The sequence below is a fragment of the Balaenoptera musculus genome, chromosome 4 (assembly GCF_009873245.2).
Source record: "Balaenoptera musculus isolate JJ_BM4_2016_0621 chromosome 4, mBalMus1.pri.v3, whole genome shotgun sequence".
Taxonomy (NCBI): Eukaryota; Metazoa; Chordata; class Mammalia; order Artiodactyla; family Balaenopteridae; genus Balaenoptera; species Balaenoptera musculus.
In genome coordinates, this window is record NC_045788.1 from 65,327,114 (window position 1) to 65,345,063 (window position 17,950).

At 39.9% G+C, this 17,950-nt stretch overlaps 1 protein-coding gene across 7 annotated transcripts in view; it reads left to right on the forward strand.

Annotated features, from left to right (window-relative positions):
* The window catches only part of LOC118894686 (LIM domain containing preferred translocation partner in lipoma), a 697,996-nt gene that overhangs the window by 87,203 nt on the left and 592,843 nt on the right, over nucleotides 1-17,950 (forward strand). For 2 of the 7 annotated variants that reach the window (XM_036851111.1, XM_036851112.1), the window contains exon 3: nucleotides 6,825-6,878. The exons of the other annotated variants lie outside the window; for them this stretch is intronic. The gene's annotated coding sequence lies outside the window, so the exon portion shown is untranslated. The remainder of the gene's footprint in view (nucleotides 1-6,824; nucleotides 6,879-17,950) is intronic. 7 annotated transcript variants of the gene reach the window in all.

A 17,950-nucleotide genomic window follows, 5' to 3' on the forward strand; every position in this document is an offset into this window, starting at 1 on the left:
ACTCCTCTTACTCTCATTATTGTTTTAAAAAAAAGTTTTAAGAGGGATGTGGTATTATTTACCCTAAATCATTTTCTCAATTTTTCAGGCTCCATGTTTTTACTGTGTGGTTTCCACGTTTACCTTTTTAGTTTCTGAACTTCTGGTCCATTGTAAAAAAAAAAAAAAAGGCATCATGGGGTCTCCAAAGGCCAATAGCAGGTGGTTCCTACAACTTCTTTAGCCTGGGAATAAACAAATAAACAAACACAAATTAGAAGTACTTGCCCCTATTGATGCGCTATTATTACTTATTGTGCAAGATCATGCAAAAAGTCACTTCCATTTATCTGGGAGCCTGTAGGTCAACACCAATATCAGAGAGAGGGCTTTGGAGGGTGTCTGTTTTGATGTCTGATGAAATTTCAGAGCTCTAGAGAAGGATGTCAGAATTGGTAGTTGCATTGGCATTTATTTTATTCCGAATGCCTCACTTTACAGTTAGGGAAACTGAGGCCCAGAGAGGTAAAATGACTTGTTCAAGGTGTCAGAGAGTAAGGGGTAGAGATCAGACTTGAGCAACTGGAGTCCTGGCAGGTGGCAGCCTCTGTGGCCGGGGGATGAAGAGACTGCTGGAGCCCCCAGAGGATCTCATCTCAAGGTGAGGTCTGTGTGTAAAGGGGGGGGGCATGTGTCCCATTTTTTTTCTCTCATAAACTGATTAAAAAATCCTTTTGGTGTCAAATCTTAAGCAGAGAAGCAGTGATGGGGATTGTGGGTAGGAATTGCTTGCAGTTTGCCTAAATAACTAGTTTGTGGACTGGATAAGAGGGATGTTGGGGTGGATTATGTGTGTGTGTGTGTGTGTGTGTGTGTGTGGCGGGGGGAGAGAAAGAGAGAGAAAGAGGAGTGGGGTGGGGAAGGAGAGAGAGGATGGAGATGAACAAACTAGGAGGGAGAGGGCAGACCACTTGGCAGTAGGAACTAAATAATTAGGCACAGGATTTCTGAGCCAGAAGGAAGTCTAAAGCTTATTGAATTGGACTACTTTATTTTGTAGAAAAAGAAACTGATGTCCAGAGTGGTTGAGAGCCTTGCCCCCCAGTCATCCAACTTGAACTGAGTAGTTAGAATATCACACCGGCAACATCCTTTGATAGAAACTTTTATTTGAAAAAGTACCGATCATCACTATCAAGTCGTATTTACTGGTTAGCCAGTAGGGCCACTCATGTGAGAGGAAGCATCTGCCTTCTTAGGGGTTCTTTTCTCAGAGGTGGCTTTGCCAGGAGGAGATTGTCAAGGGCTGTGACAGCTCCAAGCACAGGTCTTCTCTGTTCTTGCAGCCGTGACAGACACCTAATCAGACGTCAGATGAACGCTTGACCGACCTCCCCAGTGGCCATCTTCCAAATGATCTTCTGAAAAAGTTAGGTTTGGAGATGAAGGCCAGTTAAGTAACATTTTGTGGATCTTTTACATGTTCTTTAATGTAGGACCCTTTCACTTTTAAACGTTAAACGTTAGGATGCTGGATTACCGGAGATGTACGCAAAGTCCAAGGTGATATTTTCGGAGGTAGCCTGAGAGGAGGAAGGTCCGTATGTATGAAAAGGGCAGAGTTGTCAGGAACATATTGAGAGCCGGTCAACGGGTAGTGGCGGCAGGAATGATGAATGGTTCTGGGGACAGCCTTGACCCTGAAGGCCTCCAGGAGTCGAGTGTGGTGAGCGAGGGAAGGAATATTGATATAAGATGCATTCAGCTTGCTGTGTGGGCTCTGTGCAGGGGCCCTCTCTGCAACTGTCTGCCCTGAAGTACTCGCTGTCTTCTCCTGCTGATACTGTGTGGCTTGATGTAAATGCTTCCCACCGTGGGCTGGACAATGCCAGACACCGCCCGCAGCCTCTGTGTCCGTGTCAGACACAGCGTGTTGGGCGTTCAAGTGGCTCCATCCTTATTCCCATGTCTTTCTCTCCCCTCCGCCCCACCATGCCCACCCACCTCCCCCCTTTGAGAAAAAAATCACCCGAATTGTTTGAAGGTTCATTTATGCGGATTTGTTTGTATTTTTGTTTTATTTTATTTAATTAATTTGTTTGTTTGTTTTTGGCTGCATTGGGTCTTTGTTGCTGCACGCAGGCTTTCTCTAGTTGCGGTGAGCGGGGACCACTCTTTGTTGTGGGCTTCTCAGTGCGGTGGCTTCCCTTGCCGCGGAGCACAGACTCTAGGCACGCGGGCTTCAGCAGCTGTGGCTCACGGGCTCTAGAGCGCAGGCTCAGCAGTTGTGGAGCATGGGCTCAGCTGCTCCACGGCATGTGGGATCTTCCCAGACCAGAGCTCGAACCCGTGTCCCCTGCACTGGCAGGCAGATTCTTAACCACTGCGCCACCAGGGAAGTCCTGTTTGCATTTTGTTACTCATTTGTTTCCTGTTCATATCTGAAACAAATTCACCTTATGTGAGACCACATTATAATATACTTGAATTCTCTTTGGCTCTATGATTTCTTTTGTTTTTTCTTTTACTTAAAAAAGGGATTTTTCTTTCTCTCCTCAGACCTCTAGCTTTCTCATCTACACAGACAATCTATTTTTGAAGACTCTTCAGGGAGTTGCCAACTTTGTTGGAACTATTAGTGTAGAAGCAATTCGGATGACAGAATCCCACAGTTAACTTGCTTTTCTAGAAACGATTTATTTTCCCTTTAGCTTCAAGGAGTAGCAGTGGGGAAGAGGGCGTTCTGAAAATAAAAAAAATGTGCCAAATGAGTTGCTGATTTCCAGCGAGGCACATGGAAAAAAGGTTTTGATTTCAGTGACCTCTCTGCTGGTTGGAAAACTCTAGGCTGGTAGATTTCATGATCCCGAGACTGAGTGCTCTCAGGTTACAGAGAGTGATGAGGGGAAATCTCAGGGTGGAGGGCGCTCTCTTATTGGGCTCAGGGCTGTTACAGAGACATAGTGTCCTTTGGCATTAAGACACATCATTTCTTCCAGTCGGGTCATGTTTAAGGACTAGTTCCACCAAATCCCCAAGTACTCGGAGCCCAGAGGGAATGCAGAGCATTTGAAGAGTCAGCCTTAGCATGGATTGTGTTTGTGCGTGGCCAGTGGCCAAACTTGGTGATGCCTACTGGCTTTGTTCAACAAATTTCTTACATCTAGACACAGGCCTGCATCTTATGTGCCCCCCCCCCCCCGCCTTTTTGGTGGTGTCCCTATTTGATTTGTCTTGCATTTAGGTCTATTTGGTCTTAAAAATAACACACTAAATAAGAGGCCGGGTGAGCTGAGCTCCGACCCCAGCTCTGCTACAACCATCTGCGGAACTACCCTCAAAATTTTCATTTATTCAAGAAATATTTAAATGAGCACTTTTTACACATCAGTTACCTGAGACACAAAAAATGTGTAAGACACGGTTCTCACCTTGGCTGCTCACAGTCGGGGATAGAGGACCAAGTACAAAAATAGATCACGAAGTGACTTCTCCTTTCTGGTCTCCCTTTTACATATGGAAGAGTCAGAGCTGGGGCAGGTGATGGCCACGTCCTTTCAGAGGCTCACATGCAGTCATTTGTACAAAACTCATCAAATATCTGATAGTCACTTATCTAATTAAAAATTGACAAACATTTCCCTTTTCTCCCCAGTTTATCAGGGGTGATGTTGCAGATGAATGAGGCAGTATCTATAGAATGCTTTAATAAGCAAGTTGGAAAAAGACGTGCTATAACTTTGAGGCGTTATTATTAACGGAGAAATGAAAACAAGGGCTGATGTTTTTAGAGAGAGAACAGATGGTTCCTTTGTTTAGAATTTGAGTATAAATGAGAGAGGAAAAGAGATACTTGCCATATTGTTTAGGCCCTGAATGTGAGTGACTTTAAAATGCCAAAACAATCTGGTGAGGAAAGTCCCATGGATTCAAAATAGCTCCTACACTGATCAAACTATAATTAATTTAACAAAAAAATGACAGTAAGAAAAATCCTAATAAGAATTGCCACGGTGACAATTGACAGAACCTAACAAAAACTCCCATTTTTGCGTCAACTCCAGAAACTTAATTTTTCCTGTGTTCAGGACTTATACCACACAGCAGAACAAATTAGTGGGAACTGATTTAAAACGGTGTTTCTTTCTAAAGTCATCCCCGCCCCCCGAGTTATTTCAGTTTCCCATGACTCAGAAAGGAAATCTTCAGGATTCACGAGAAATTGGCAATCCTCTCCCACCTTTGCTGTCGGAAACTGCTGGAAAAACTGAGAGTTGGGGCAGTTTAACATGGGAGAGCAAACCTCAAAGGACATGGGTTGGGATTGCAGAAGGCAGGGTCTGGGAAGGTTCTTCAAGAAACTTGTGGACAAAATCTTGTCAAATGGTTTCTTTCTCTCTTTCTGCATTTAATTTCTTATATCTGCCTTTGCAGTCCACAGTTAATTAATGTATCCTTTTGGTGTGGTCCTTGCCCTCTTGAGCCGACAAAAAACGTGGGCTGTGAGAATGAGGTCTTAGGCCACCAGGCCTTTCACCTTGTCTTAGGAGGCAGCTTGTGTGCTAATGCCTCCCGTACAATGAAGACAGCAAAGTATAATTGAACAATAAAGCATGTTTTCTTCTCCAACCCCCGCATTTTTTGTAGGTCAAAAAACTCTGCTTTTGGGTGTGCTCTGCTAAAAAAAAAAAAAAAAAAAATCAAATAATGGTAGATATCCTGTGCTGCTCTTACCGGTCTCCTTTGTCCATGATATTGTAATATGTTAGGGAAACAAAGATTTCCGTTTCTTGACTGTAATTGTTGAAATACATATTCTGAGTTTTCCATTTTATGTATTGGCTGATAGCATAAAATAGTGTGACATGGTGTAAAGATTTTCTAATGGAGAAATGTCTGAGAGTATCCCTAGGGTGTTGTATCTGCTTCTTAATTGTTTTGTCATCTTGAGGAAGTTTCTTTATCCCTTGTCATTTCTTGATCTCTAAAATGAGATTATCAAGATGATCTCCACAACTTTTTTTTTTTCCTCATTAACATTAAATCCATGGTACCTGAGAGTTTTGGGAACAGACAGATATTTCTAGGCATCTTCATTTTTCTGACCTTTAAGTGGAATGATGACCCCTTAACGCACGTAATCATCAGCCTCAGTAATTTTCAGACGCCTCTAGGAAGCAGACACCCCGCACTTCATTGCACTAATTTGTTTGTGATTAACGTTCTCTGCCCTTTCTCATATCCCAAGCTCATGTTTTGAAATGTAACTATAGGGTATTCTTTCCCTCTTGCACTAAATATCTTGCTCAAAGTTACTAATCCATTAAGTGACAACAACTTATTGACATCTAAGGCTTTTCTTTCATTTTACGGCCTTGGATGAGAGGTTTTGGGGTCTCAGCCTCCTTTGCTAGAGGTTAGTGAACCAAGACCTGGTGAGGGGACTCTGGTTATCTCGTCACCCGGATGAACTAGAACAGGAACTGTAGTCATCTTATACTTAAAGGCCTGACAGGAAAGCCTCTTCCCTTCAGCAATCAGAGAGGCATGTTGGTGTGGAGTTGGGGGACGTCAGTGTGACTAAGCTCAAATCACTTGAGCTTTCTGAGCCTCACTTGACCCATGCGTGAAATGGGGTAATGACCTCTTTTCTGCATGAAAGCGGAGGGCTGTCCAGACAACTTCTGGGGAGCTCTTCCTACCCTGGGATCTATGATTCTGTGAGCAAGTACCACTCCCAAGGTACTAGTTGCCAGGTACTTGGGTGGGGAAAAGAAGGTTGAGGCTATTTTCAGAGCCTTAGACTGCTTATAGACTATTTGATAGGAGAGCAATACCTTTGAAAAGTTAAGGAACGCTTTTATATATTATGTAAGTAAGTTGATAAAAACTGATACATATACAAAGTACCTTAAAATCTATCACCTTTTTTTCCTCTAGCTTGGTGAAATTGGTTTGTCATTTTTGCCATTTTATTTTTGTGGAAACTGAACCAGGGAGAGAAATCGTAGGATGCTGTCAGTGTCAGTCTAAGGATACTGTAAAGCAGCAGGTGAAGTTTTTCCTAGAGCTTAGGAGCTGCAGAGGAGTTTACAATCTTCCAGTCCAGTGGTTTGCAAGCCTGGCCACCTATTAAAATCTCTGGAGGAGCTAAGAAAAAAAAATGCCCTGTCCTTAAGCTGCTCACCTGAATTAGAGTGTCTGAGCTTCAGTCTTATTTTAGAGCTCCTTGGAGACCCATTGATCTCATCTTGGTCTTTAACCTGTGTCTTTGGTGGTATCTTGGTAAATATCTCTCTCCATGGGCTGTCACACCCCTGACACACAAGTGAAACTGCTGGAGGACCAAGAATTTCACCCAAACAACACGAACGCAGTGGGAACTCTACCTGAGAAGGCTCTTAAGTTCTGCGAGGCCTTAAAATAAACATAAAGGGAAAGAAGGGCTTAATATTTTTTACACTGGTACGTGCCTTCTTTTATGCTTCTAAGAACGTATAAAATGATAGCAAGGAATATATTTCATTGCTTTAGTTGTTCAGGTCTTTTTAAAGTCTGTACAATAAAATACCATTTAAGCTAACTGACATTTATATTTTAATGCTTTTTGGAAAGGAACAATACCTAGTATTCAGCTGCAGTACAATTTTTAATTATATATATATATATATATTTTTCCCCAGTCAGCAGGCCCTGTTTTGGAACCAGAGGGCTGAGAGTTCTGCTGCCTTCCCAGATATTTTACCTGTTTCTGTTTAAACATCAAATTCTATTTCGTTGATGGTTCTTGACCTCATAATGTCTAACCTTCATATCTTTTTATTTCCCTCTCCAAACTTATCCAGGAAGAAAACTGCAAGGCCTGATTCACTATTTTTTCCTCCTGCTGGGAAGTTCAGGTGTGTAGCACATGTGACCTAGTCTATATTTTGACAAAAAGAGTGTTCCTTGCCCATCTGCCTCCCCAACACCGTGCACTTGGTGATCTTTAACCTCAAAGGCCACTGCTGATAGATTTTAAAAAATTGATGCTAGCTATTACCTTGTTAGATATAGCTCTTCTTCCAACTCTAAACTTGCTCTTTCTAGAAGGGAAATAGTACTCGGATTGCAAATGTGGTGAACTGGAATTTCAGAGGCTTGAATTGACCTACAAATCTTGTAATTGTAGCCCTGGTTACATATACACTGTGGCCTTGTACATGTTATGTATTATTTACCCCAGGAGTTTTAGAAGAAGAAATGATAGGATAATCTTCCATGTTAAGAAATTAAAATGTGCAAAATTCTTTGTGTTGCTATGAAACATACAGACACATATTATATGGAATGAAGTAGTTTTGACTTAATTTATTAATTACTTTCAAATCCTGTTAGAAAACAGAGCTACTTCTTAATTGTTACATTTTTTCCCCTACTCTTTCTCAGTGGTTATTACTTTAATTTTTTATTGTAAGTGATTTCCAACATAAAAAGAATAGTCCAAACAATACCCATAAGCTTTTAAAATTTTTAAAATTTTTAAAATTATTTTTATTGAGGTATAGTGGATGTACACTATTATTTAAATTACAGGTGTACAACATAGTGATCCACAGGTTTTAAAGGTTATACTCCATTTATAGCTATTTAAAAATATTGGCTATATTCCCTGTACTGTACGATATATTCATGTAGATTATTTATTTTGTACATAGTAGTTTGTGCCTCTTAATCCCCTACGTGTATCTTGCCCCTACCCACTTCCCTTTCTCCACTGGTAACCACTGGTTTGTTCTTTATATCTGTGAGTCTGTTTCTGTTTTGTTATATTCACTAGTTTTTTTTATTTTTTAGATTCCACATGTAAGTGATATCATACAGTATTTCTTTCTGTCTGATTCATTTCACTAAGCATAATACCCTCCCGGTTCATCCATGTTATTGCAAATGGCAAAACTATTCTTTTTTATGGCTGAACAATATTCCATTATATATCACATCTTCTTTGTCCATTCATCTGTTGAGGGACACTTAAGTTGCTTCCATATCTTGGCAGTTGTAAATGATACTGCTATGAACATTGGGGTGTGTGTGTCTTTTCAATTTAGTGTTTTTGTTTTCTTCACATATATATCCAGAAGTGGAATTGCTGGGTCATATGGTAGAATACCCATATGCTTTCATCAGATTCATTGATTGTTAACATTTTATCCCATTTGCAGTCTCCCCTCTCTATCTTCTTCTTATGTGTATACACACACACACACACACACACACACAAACACATATACATATATATATTTTTCTACAGTATTTTTTCTACAGTGTTTGAGAGGAAGTTGCATATGTTATGATACATCATGGCCCCCTATGCCTAAGTGCAGTGTGTATTTCCTAATAATAAAGATCATCTCTTCATATTCACATTATAGTTATCAATTTCAGTACCCATAACATTGATTTAATACTTTTTTTTGAATTTTATTTTATATATTTTTTTATACAGCAGGTTCTTATTAGTTATCCATTTAATACATATTAGTGTATACATGTCAATCCCAATCTCCCAATTCATCACAGTACCACCCCCCTGCCCCCCACCGCTTTCCCCCCTTGGTGTCCATATGTTTGTTCTCTACATCTGTGTCTCAATTTCTGCCCTGCAAACCGGTTCATCTGTACCATTTTTCTAGGTTCCACGTATATGCGTTAATATACGATATTTGTTTTTCTCTTTCTGACTTACTTTACTCTGTATGAACTTTACTCTGTATGACAGTCTCTAGATTCATCCACATCTCTACAAATGACCCAATTTTGTTCCTTTTTATGGCTGAGCAATATTCCATTGGTTATATGTACCACATCTTCATTATCCATTCGTCTGTTGATGGGCATTTAGGTTGCTTCCATGACCTGGCTATTGTAAATAGTGCTGCAGTGAACATTGGGGTGCATGTGTCTTTTTGGATTATGGTTTTCTCAGGGTATACGCCCAGTAGTGGGATTGCTGGGTTGTATGGTAGTTCTATTTTTAGTTTTTTAAGGCACCTCCATACTGTTCTCCATAGTGGCTGTATCAATCTACATTCCCACCAACAGTGCAAGAGGGTTCCCTTTTCTCCACACCCTCTCCAGCATTTGTTGTTTGTAGATTTTCTGATGATGCCCATTCTAACCGGTGTGAGGTGATACCTCATTGTAGTTTTGATTTGCATTTCTCTAATAATTAGTGATGTTGAGCAGCTTTTCATGTGCTTCTTGGCCATCTGTATGTTTTCTTTGGAGAAATGTCTATTTAGGTCTTCTGCCCATTTTTGGATTGGGTTGTTTGTTTTTTTAATATTGAGCTGCATGAGCTGTTTATATATTTTGGAGATTAATCCTTTGTCCTTTGATTTGTTTGCAAATATTTTCTCCCATTCTGAGGTTGTCTTTTCGTCTTGTTTGTAGTTTCCTTTGCTTTGCAAAATTTAAGTTTCATTAGGTCCCATTTGTTTATTTTTGTTTTTATTTCCATTACTCTAGGAGGTGGATCAAAAAAGATCTTGCTGTGATTTATGTCAAAGTGTGTTCTTCCAATGTTTTCCTCTAAGAGTTTTATAGTGTCCGGCCTTACATTTAGGTCTCTAATCCATTTTGACTTTATTTTTGTGTATGGTGTTAGGGAGTGTTCTAATTTCATTCTTTTCCATGTAGCTGTCCAGTTTTCCCAGCACCACTTATTGAAGAGACTGTCTTTTCTCCATTGTATATCCTTGCCTCCTTTGTCATAGATTAGTTGACCATAGGTGCGTGGGTTTATCTCTGGGTTTTCTATCCTGTTCCATTGATCTATATCTCTCTTTTTGTGCCAGTACCATATTGTCTTGATTACTGTAGCTTTGTAGTATAGTCCGAAGTCAGGGAGTCTGATTCCTCCAGCTCCGTTTTTTTCCCTCAAGACTGCTTTGGCTCTTTGGGGTCTTTTGTGTCTCCATACAAATTTTAAGATTTTTTGTTCTAGTTCTGTAAAAAATGCCATTGGTAATTTGATAGGGATTGCATTGAATCTGTAGATTGCTTTGGGTAATATAGTCATTTTCACAATATTGAGTCTTCCAATCCAAGAACATGGTGTATCTCTCCATCTGTTTGTATCATCTTTAATTTCTTTCATCAGTGTCTTATAGTTTTCTGCATACAGGTCTTTTGTCTCCCTGGGTAGGTTTATTCCTAGGTATTTTATTCTTTTTGTTGCAATGGTAAATGGGAGTACTTCCTTAATTTCTCTTTTAAATTTTTCATCATTAGTGTATAGGAATGCAAGAGATTTCTGTGCATTAATTTTGTATCCTGCTACTTTACCAAATTCATTGATTAGCTCTAGTAGTTTTCTGGTGGCATCTTTAGGATTCTCTCTATATAGTATCATGTCATCTGCAAACAGTGACAGCTTTACTTCTTCTTTTCCAATTTGTATTCCTTTTATTTCTTTTTCTTCTCTGATTGCCATGGCTAGGACTTCCAAAACTATGTTGAATAATAGTGGTGAGAGTGGACATCCTTGTCTTGTTCCTGGTCTTAGAGGAAATGCTTTCAGTTTTTCACCATTGAGAATGATGTTTGCTGTGGCTTTGTCGTATATAGCCTTTATTATGTTGAGGTAGGTTCCCTCTATGCCCACTTTCTGGATAGTTTTTAATCATAAATGGGTGTTGAATTTTGTCAACAGCTTTTTCTGCATCTATTGAGATGATCATATGGTTTTTTTAATTCAATTTGTTAATATGGTGTATCACAGTGACTGATTTGCATATATTGAAGAATCCTTGCATCCCTGGGATAAATCCCGCTTGATCATGGTGTATGATCCTTTTAATGTGTTGTTGGATTCTGTTTGCTAGTGTTTTGTTGAGGATTTTTGCATCTGTATTCATCAGTGATATTGGTCTGTAGTTTTCTTTTTTTGTAGTCTGATTTAATACTTTAATCTATTGTTTTGTACTTCTGTTTTGTCAGCTTGCCAGTTATATAATATGCTTGACAGCATTTTTCCCCTCTAGTAGAGAATCCAGCCTAAAATCAGGCAGTGCATTTAGTTGTCATGTTTCTTTAGTCTCTTTTAATCTGGAACATTTCCACAGCCTTTCTTCTTTTTTTATGATGTAGACATTTTTGAAGAATACAGTGCCCCCCTTTTGAGAAATATAATATTCCTCATGTTGGGTTTGTCCACTGTTTCTTTGTGTTAAGATTCAGTTATGCATTCCCCGCTAGAATATTATGTAGGTGATGTTGTGTCCTCTGCAGGAATTCTGTCTGGAGGCTCATGATGGTGAGTCAAGGTATTGTTCAGTTTCTCCACTATATAGTTACCATTTTTCCCTTGCAGTTATTAAGCAGTCCACAAGGAGATACTTTATTCTTGCTCCTCATCAAAAATTTCCTTGAAATTCTTGTGAAACCAGTCTTTACTATGATGTTTGCAAAATGATGGTTTTCCATATTTAGTGCTTTCTTAGTGTTTATTATGCAACATTCTGCAGTCTATTCTAAGCAAGACTCCTTCTCTTCTCTTTCTCTCTGTTTCAAATATAGGTATGGACTCCAGTTTTCTGTTTCAATCTTGTATAATTATTTAGTGCTATTTAATTATTGTGATGCTTAAATTGTCCCAGACTATTGCAGTGGAGCCCCTTTAAGCTGGCTCCTGTGTACTTGTGATATGTCCCCATCTTTGTTGTTGCTAGCACTTATTTACCTGCTCAGATAAAAAGGTATTTTAGTTTAATCTTGTATCTTCTGTGCTTGAGCTCTGAAGTCAACCATTTCTTCACTGTGTCCTGGTTCTTTTCAGTGGAGAATGGTGTTAGGGACCAATATTTGAGTGCTACGTATGCTCATGGGTACTGTGGTGCCTTTGGTCCTAGGCCCTTCCAATGGCCAGAGCCAGGAAATTTTACACATAAAAGTATATAGGCAAATACGTGTATATATAAAGCACCCACATATATACATACCTGTGCTATATGGATGTGTATCCATATATGTGTACACAAATAATAATAATAATGATTTTATTTTTATTATTGTACACTACACAAAACAAACCTGCTAAAAAGAGTTCAGGGTTTGCTTGTGATCTTCTCCCCCCATCTTTAACCCTTCCCAGGATTGAGGGTATATTGTCAAATACTGTGTTTAGGAATTACCTGGATTGGTTCTTTTTTCTTTACGATCCTTCCCCCCAACCCCTCAGTGTCATTATGTTGTTCATTTGAAATTTGTTTGAGTTCAGTTGTTTGATTTGGCTTTGGATTTTAGTTTCTCTCCTTCACACCCTTGTCTTGTTGATTTAATTTTATTTTTTGAATACGTAAAATGTTAACAAGCTTCAAATGTCAAAACTAAACAAAAAAGTATACTCAGAGAAGTGCTACTCCCTCCAATATTTCTTCTACCCTGTTACTCCCTACACCTCTTGTAGGTAATCAGCCTCATTGTTTTCTTGGTTATCCTTCTTGTGTCTCTCATATTTCCTTTTCTTTCTTACACAAAAGGTAACATATATGCTCTTTTGTACTTTGCTTTTTAAAAATTCTTTTCTTCTTTCTTTCTCTCTTCCTCCTTTCTTCTTTCTTTAGAACTTCCTTCCTTCTTTTCTTCTGTCCTTCTGTCTTTCTCTTTGTCTCTCTCTTCCCTTCTCTCTCTTTTCTTCCTTCTTATTTTCCATCTTTTTGCCTTACTTTCTGCCTTTCCTTCCTTCTTTCTTTCTCTCTTTCTGTCTCCTTCTTTTATATGACTGATCTCCTATGCTTGGACAGTTGAGTAGTTTCCTGCCATGAATAATATTATGCATATTTATTTTTATAACATTGGAGGTGTATCTTCAGGCTATATTCTTAAAAGAGGGAATGCCAGGTCAAGGGAGAATGTTTTGTTAGGTAGGTAGTGCCATATTCCTCTCCATGGGGGTGTCCCACCAGCATCCACAACCACAGAGTGTATCGTCAAGCTTTTGAATTGCTGCCAATGTGATGGGTGAGAAATGATATCTCAGTGTAGTTTAAATTTGCATATATCCTATTATGAATGAAGTTGAACATCTTCTCCTGTGTTTAAAGACCATATTAGTTAATTTTATAAATTCCATTTTTGTGAATTGTCTGTTCATATCTTTTGCCCATTTTTTAAATTTGGATTTTGGTCTTTTTTTCCCTCAAAAATGTCTCTGTAAATTAGCCCTTAATTTATGAAATATATTATGAATATTTTATCCCAGTTTGTTTTTTGACTTTGTTTATAGTGCTTTTCTCTTTTTGTCATGAAAAAAGGCAACATTTATATTTATATAGACAAGTTTAACAATCTTTTCTTTTTTTTTATTGCCTCTGTTCTTTGATCATAGTTAGAAAGCATCTCCTGACACGATATTCGCTTGCGTTATCTTCCAGTACATGCATAGTTTCACTTTCTTTAAAAAAAAGTAATTAATTAATTAATTAATTAATTTGGCTGCATTGGGTCTTCGTTGCTATGCGCAGGCTTTCTCTAGCTTCGGTGAGCGGGGGCTACTCTTCCTTGTGGTGCACGGGCTTCTCATTGCGGTGGCTTTCCTTGTTATGGAGCACGGGCTCTAGGCGCGCAGGCTCAATAGTTGTGGCTAACGGGCCCAGCTGCACCGTGGCATGTGGGATCTTCCCGGACCAGGGCTCGAACCCGTGTCCCCTACACTAGCAGGTGGATTCTTAACCACTGCACCACCAGGGAAGCCCATAGTTTCACTTTTCACATTTAGATCTCTGATTCATTTGCAGTTTATTCTTATATGTGATGTGATGAATGGTTCTAATTTTATCTTTATCCAAATGGCTGTCTAGGGCCCCAACACCATTTAGTTAAACAATTCTTTGTGATTTGAGATTGATGGTTACTTTTTAACCTATACCTTGACTAGATGTGAAGGAGAGTGAATGATGGTAAACAGTGGAATTGGGTGATTAGAGGAAAATTTAGAGGTTCTGGCTAAAGACTGAGACCAGAATCAAACCTATATCTCCTCACTTTCAATCCAGAATACTTGACCTTTTATTAGTCAACCTCTCTCATCCATTTCTCCTAACATATTTAACAGGAAAGATGTTTAAAACAAAAGAGGGGTTTAGGCATTATCTGTCCTCTCCTCCTTCTCAGGGATCTGTAACCACTCCTCCTACCTGAAATAGATTATGAGAACTTGGCTGCATACTTTTTGGTGAGCACCTGTGACTCTGTGTCTGTTGTCTGTAGCACCTGGTCACACGCTGATTACTCACTTTGTCCACTTCTGCCAACTGCCTTTGTTTCAGTGACATCTCTGCTTGTAGCCCATAGCCACATAGGGTGAGAAGGGATCGCAGAGGTTTTAGGGTTTTGGAAGGCTGGCTTTACAGCTCCATAAATCTCCATCAAGTTGGGAAATATACCAAAATCTCTTTTTCCTAGATTTTGGGGAATGAAGAATTACAAATAAATAAGTTTCATACCTTCAGGAGTCAAAATTTAAAAGTTTGTTAATTTTTATAGAACGCATAATAAATGTCTCCTATCTTCTTTAAAAGAACTCACCTGATAATTTAGTATTGATGGCACAGCCATTTTTGTGCATTTTGCAAACTGAGTTCTGCTAAATGTTAGCCTTCTTTGATCTGTGGATAGCTATTCCATGAAAAGGGAAATTTTTGTGGTCAAACATGTTTGAGAAATGACAGCTTATGCAAATTTAAACACATTTCTTTGCTGTAGGACTTCTCATAGCTCTTAGTATGAATTTGTCAAATTTCTTTAATCAGGAACAAATAACTGCCCCCCTCCTCCCAACCCATTTACACCTATTAATAGCTTTGATACTTTGATCTGTACCATCAAGTGTATTTGGGCTGCAATACTGTATCATATAGTAGCAGGATTCCATATCCTCTTTTTGGTTTTATTGTTTCATCCTAAACTCTTCTGAAGTTAAGCTCTGTGAAGGCATTTATTCATTACTGTGCTACAAATACCTACTGTGCTACAAATACCTACAGTGCCTGGAGTGTAGTAGGTGCTCATTAAGTATTTCTGAGCTTGAAGTTGTCAGCTCTCATTGACCTTGCTACAGTGTTTCTGGTTTGGTTCCCCTTCCAAAGGTATATGTTCTAAACAGCAGTTACTTTCTTTTTAGTCCTAACAATCAGACAACATATTTGCAAAGAATTCTGTGTATAACTTCCTGGCCTCTCTAGAGGTGTAAAGCTTAATCATGAATCATTACTACATAAATGATATAAACATTGCCGCTTGTCACCCCGAAATACACACATAGAAATGCCCCTGGGAGAAGCAGCTAGTTTACCAGGCAATGCCTGTGCTCGGGAGCTCTGCCCTTCTGCATTTTCAGTTTAGGACTTGGACTGGAAACCACTGTTGGTTTTCTCTGTCTCATGCATCTTATAGATTTGAATAGCTTTTCTGATCAGCAACTGCGCTGATGTATTCCAGTTTCAGCTGCTCTGAAAGATGACCACCTATCTCCTGGAGCTTGTCCAATCTTCCCTGCACCTTCCCATCCCAACCTTATCTTACAGAGGATCCCGTATTTTAGATTAGTTGGTATCAGCCATAAATGTGTACTTAGGTGCGTGCATGCAGATGCACGCACATACATCTTCTGAGTGAGGGGCTGAGGTGTCACATATCTAGGTTTAATACAGGAGCTCTTTGGGAACTCAGAATTCTGAGCTATTAGTGTGCTTTCTTTCTTTTCTTTTTTTTTTTTTAAAGTTAAATGAGCTGGGTTTTTTTTTTTTAATTTATTTATTATTTATTTTTATTTTTGGTTGCGTTGGGTCTTTGTTGCTGTGCGCGGGCTTTCTCTGGTTCCTGCGAGCGGGGGCTGCTCTTCGCTGTGGTGCACGGGCTTCTCATGGCGGTGGCTTCTCTTGTTGTGGAGCATGGGCTGTAGGCGCGCGGGCTTCAGTAGTTGTGGCACGCGGGCTCAGTAGTTGTGGCCTGTGAGCTCTAGAGTGCAAGCTCAGTAGTTGTGGCGCACGGGCTTAGTTGCTCCGCGGCATGTGGGATCTTCCCGGACCAGGGCTCGAACCCGTGTCCCCTGCATTGGCAGGCGGATTCTTAACCATTGCGCCACCAGGGAAGCCCTTTCTTTATTTTCAACATTATATTTGTGTTCTTTTTGAATATACAAGTAATTAATTTTCATTATAGAAAATTTGGAAATCACAGGAAAGTATAAGGAACAAAATTTGTATTGCCTGTAATCCTATTACCTCAAAATACATTATAGTGAATAATGTTCTATCCTGTGTATATGTGTGTGTGTGTGTGTGTGTGTGTGTGCGTGTGTGTGTGTACACACTGCAGACTGCTGTTCTGTGGCTTGCTTTTTAAACCAGTCCTCCATTGTTAAATAAGTCCTGTATTTTTAACATTACAATTAATATTTATAATATTTATGTATTGCAACACTCAACAGTTAACCTTTACTTAGTGCCTACAAGGCAAATCATTGTGCTACGTGAGTCAACGGTTGTATCTTGGTTCACCTTTGTACTTCTAGGGGCTAGCTCAGGACCGTCTGTGCACATGGTTTTTGCTCAATAAATGCATGATGAATTTCAGTGGCTAGACATTAAACCAGAATTGGATATGCCCAACTATTCTTAAGAAGTTAAATTCTACACGTGATGTATTCTAAAACTACAGAAGAAGGTGAGAGCCACTACAGATGAAGGTGCCCTTATAAGGGCAGGACAAGTTCAGTAAGATTGTACCAGTTCAGTAGGTGTTACCTCTGCTGATTTGGAAGTGTCTGCCAGTTATGAGACAGGGCCTCAATTTATTGTGTGGTCAGCACAGTTTGTACCTGGTCCTCATCATTTTAGGCCTGGAACCTCCCACTCCCCTTTTTTAAAATAGCGAATCAGGGTTTCAGTAGTGGGATGGGGAGGAAATTGCATTAGTCAGGTGCATGAGGCAGCCTGGGAACAACTCAGTGCCACTTTCATACATGCCTGGGAGCAAGAGCTTTGCATCAACTGGCTTGCCGGTGTCTGTGCTCTGCCTTGGATGCTGTTGGAATGGGATTGCTTGTTAGAGACACTGCATGGTGAAGGAAGAATCAGAGCAAAGCGTTTGGAGGGTCTAAAGGACAATATTCGCTGCTCCATGGGCATCTTCCTCTCAGGGCCCCAACAAGTTTGTGCCCACCAGACGCAGTGGGTAGAATTCCTTCACTGCCTCTCCTTTGGTGGAAGATGTGGCATGTGTAGCTGGAGGATCAAAAATCACCCAGGGCAACTGTTACCGGAGGATAGTTGCCTTCCTGGAGTGTAACCTCTCAGCAGGACTTCCAACAGAAATTGATGCCTAAATATTTAGATCCCTGGAGGCTTTGTCTTTCTCAGCCATACTCACCAGTCACAGGGTCTGTCTCCTCTGTGTAGTGCTGGACAAACACAGATAGACCCTCACATTCTGACTCACTCCCACCCCAGGCCAGGGAGGTTATAAAATGTTTGAGTGGCTTACTTAAGTGTTATTCCTATTATGGCTTCTTGGGAAAGTACCCTCTGCCTTGATGGAGTTGTGGAAACATCTTGGTTGTTTCAACAACAGGGTTAAGAACCATTTGGCTGCAGTCATGTACTAGGCATGTGCATTGATATTGGGAAAGGAGCAAAAAAGAAACAGAATGCCGTATCCACAGCCGGAGACTGTGCTAGATGCTTCCACTAGATACCTTGTACAATCTCTCCAACACCCACTCAAAATAGAGATGCTACCCCATTTTACAGATGAGGACACTGAGGCTCATATATTTTATGTTACTCTCCCAGGTCACAGAGGTAGTAGTCACAGAACTGAGACTCAAAGCCAGGTCTGGAAAGCCATGACATTTGTCACTATTCCTGTCCACCCTGCCATTCTAGAGCACCACTGTTTCTCTGAGCTTGTTCATAGATTCAGGTCA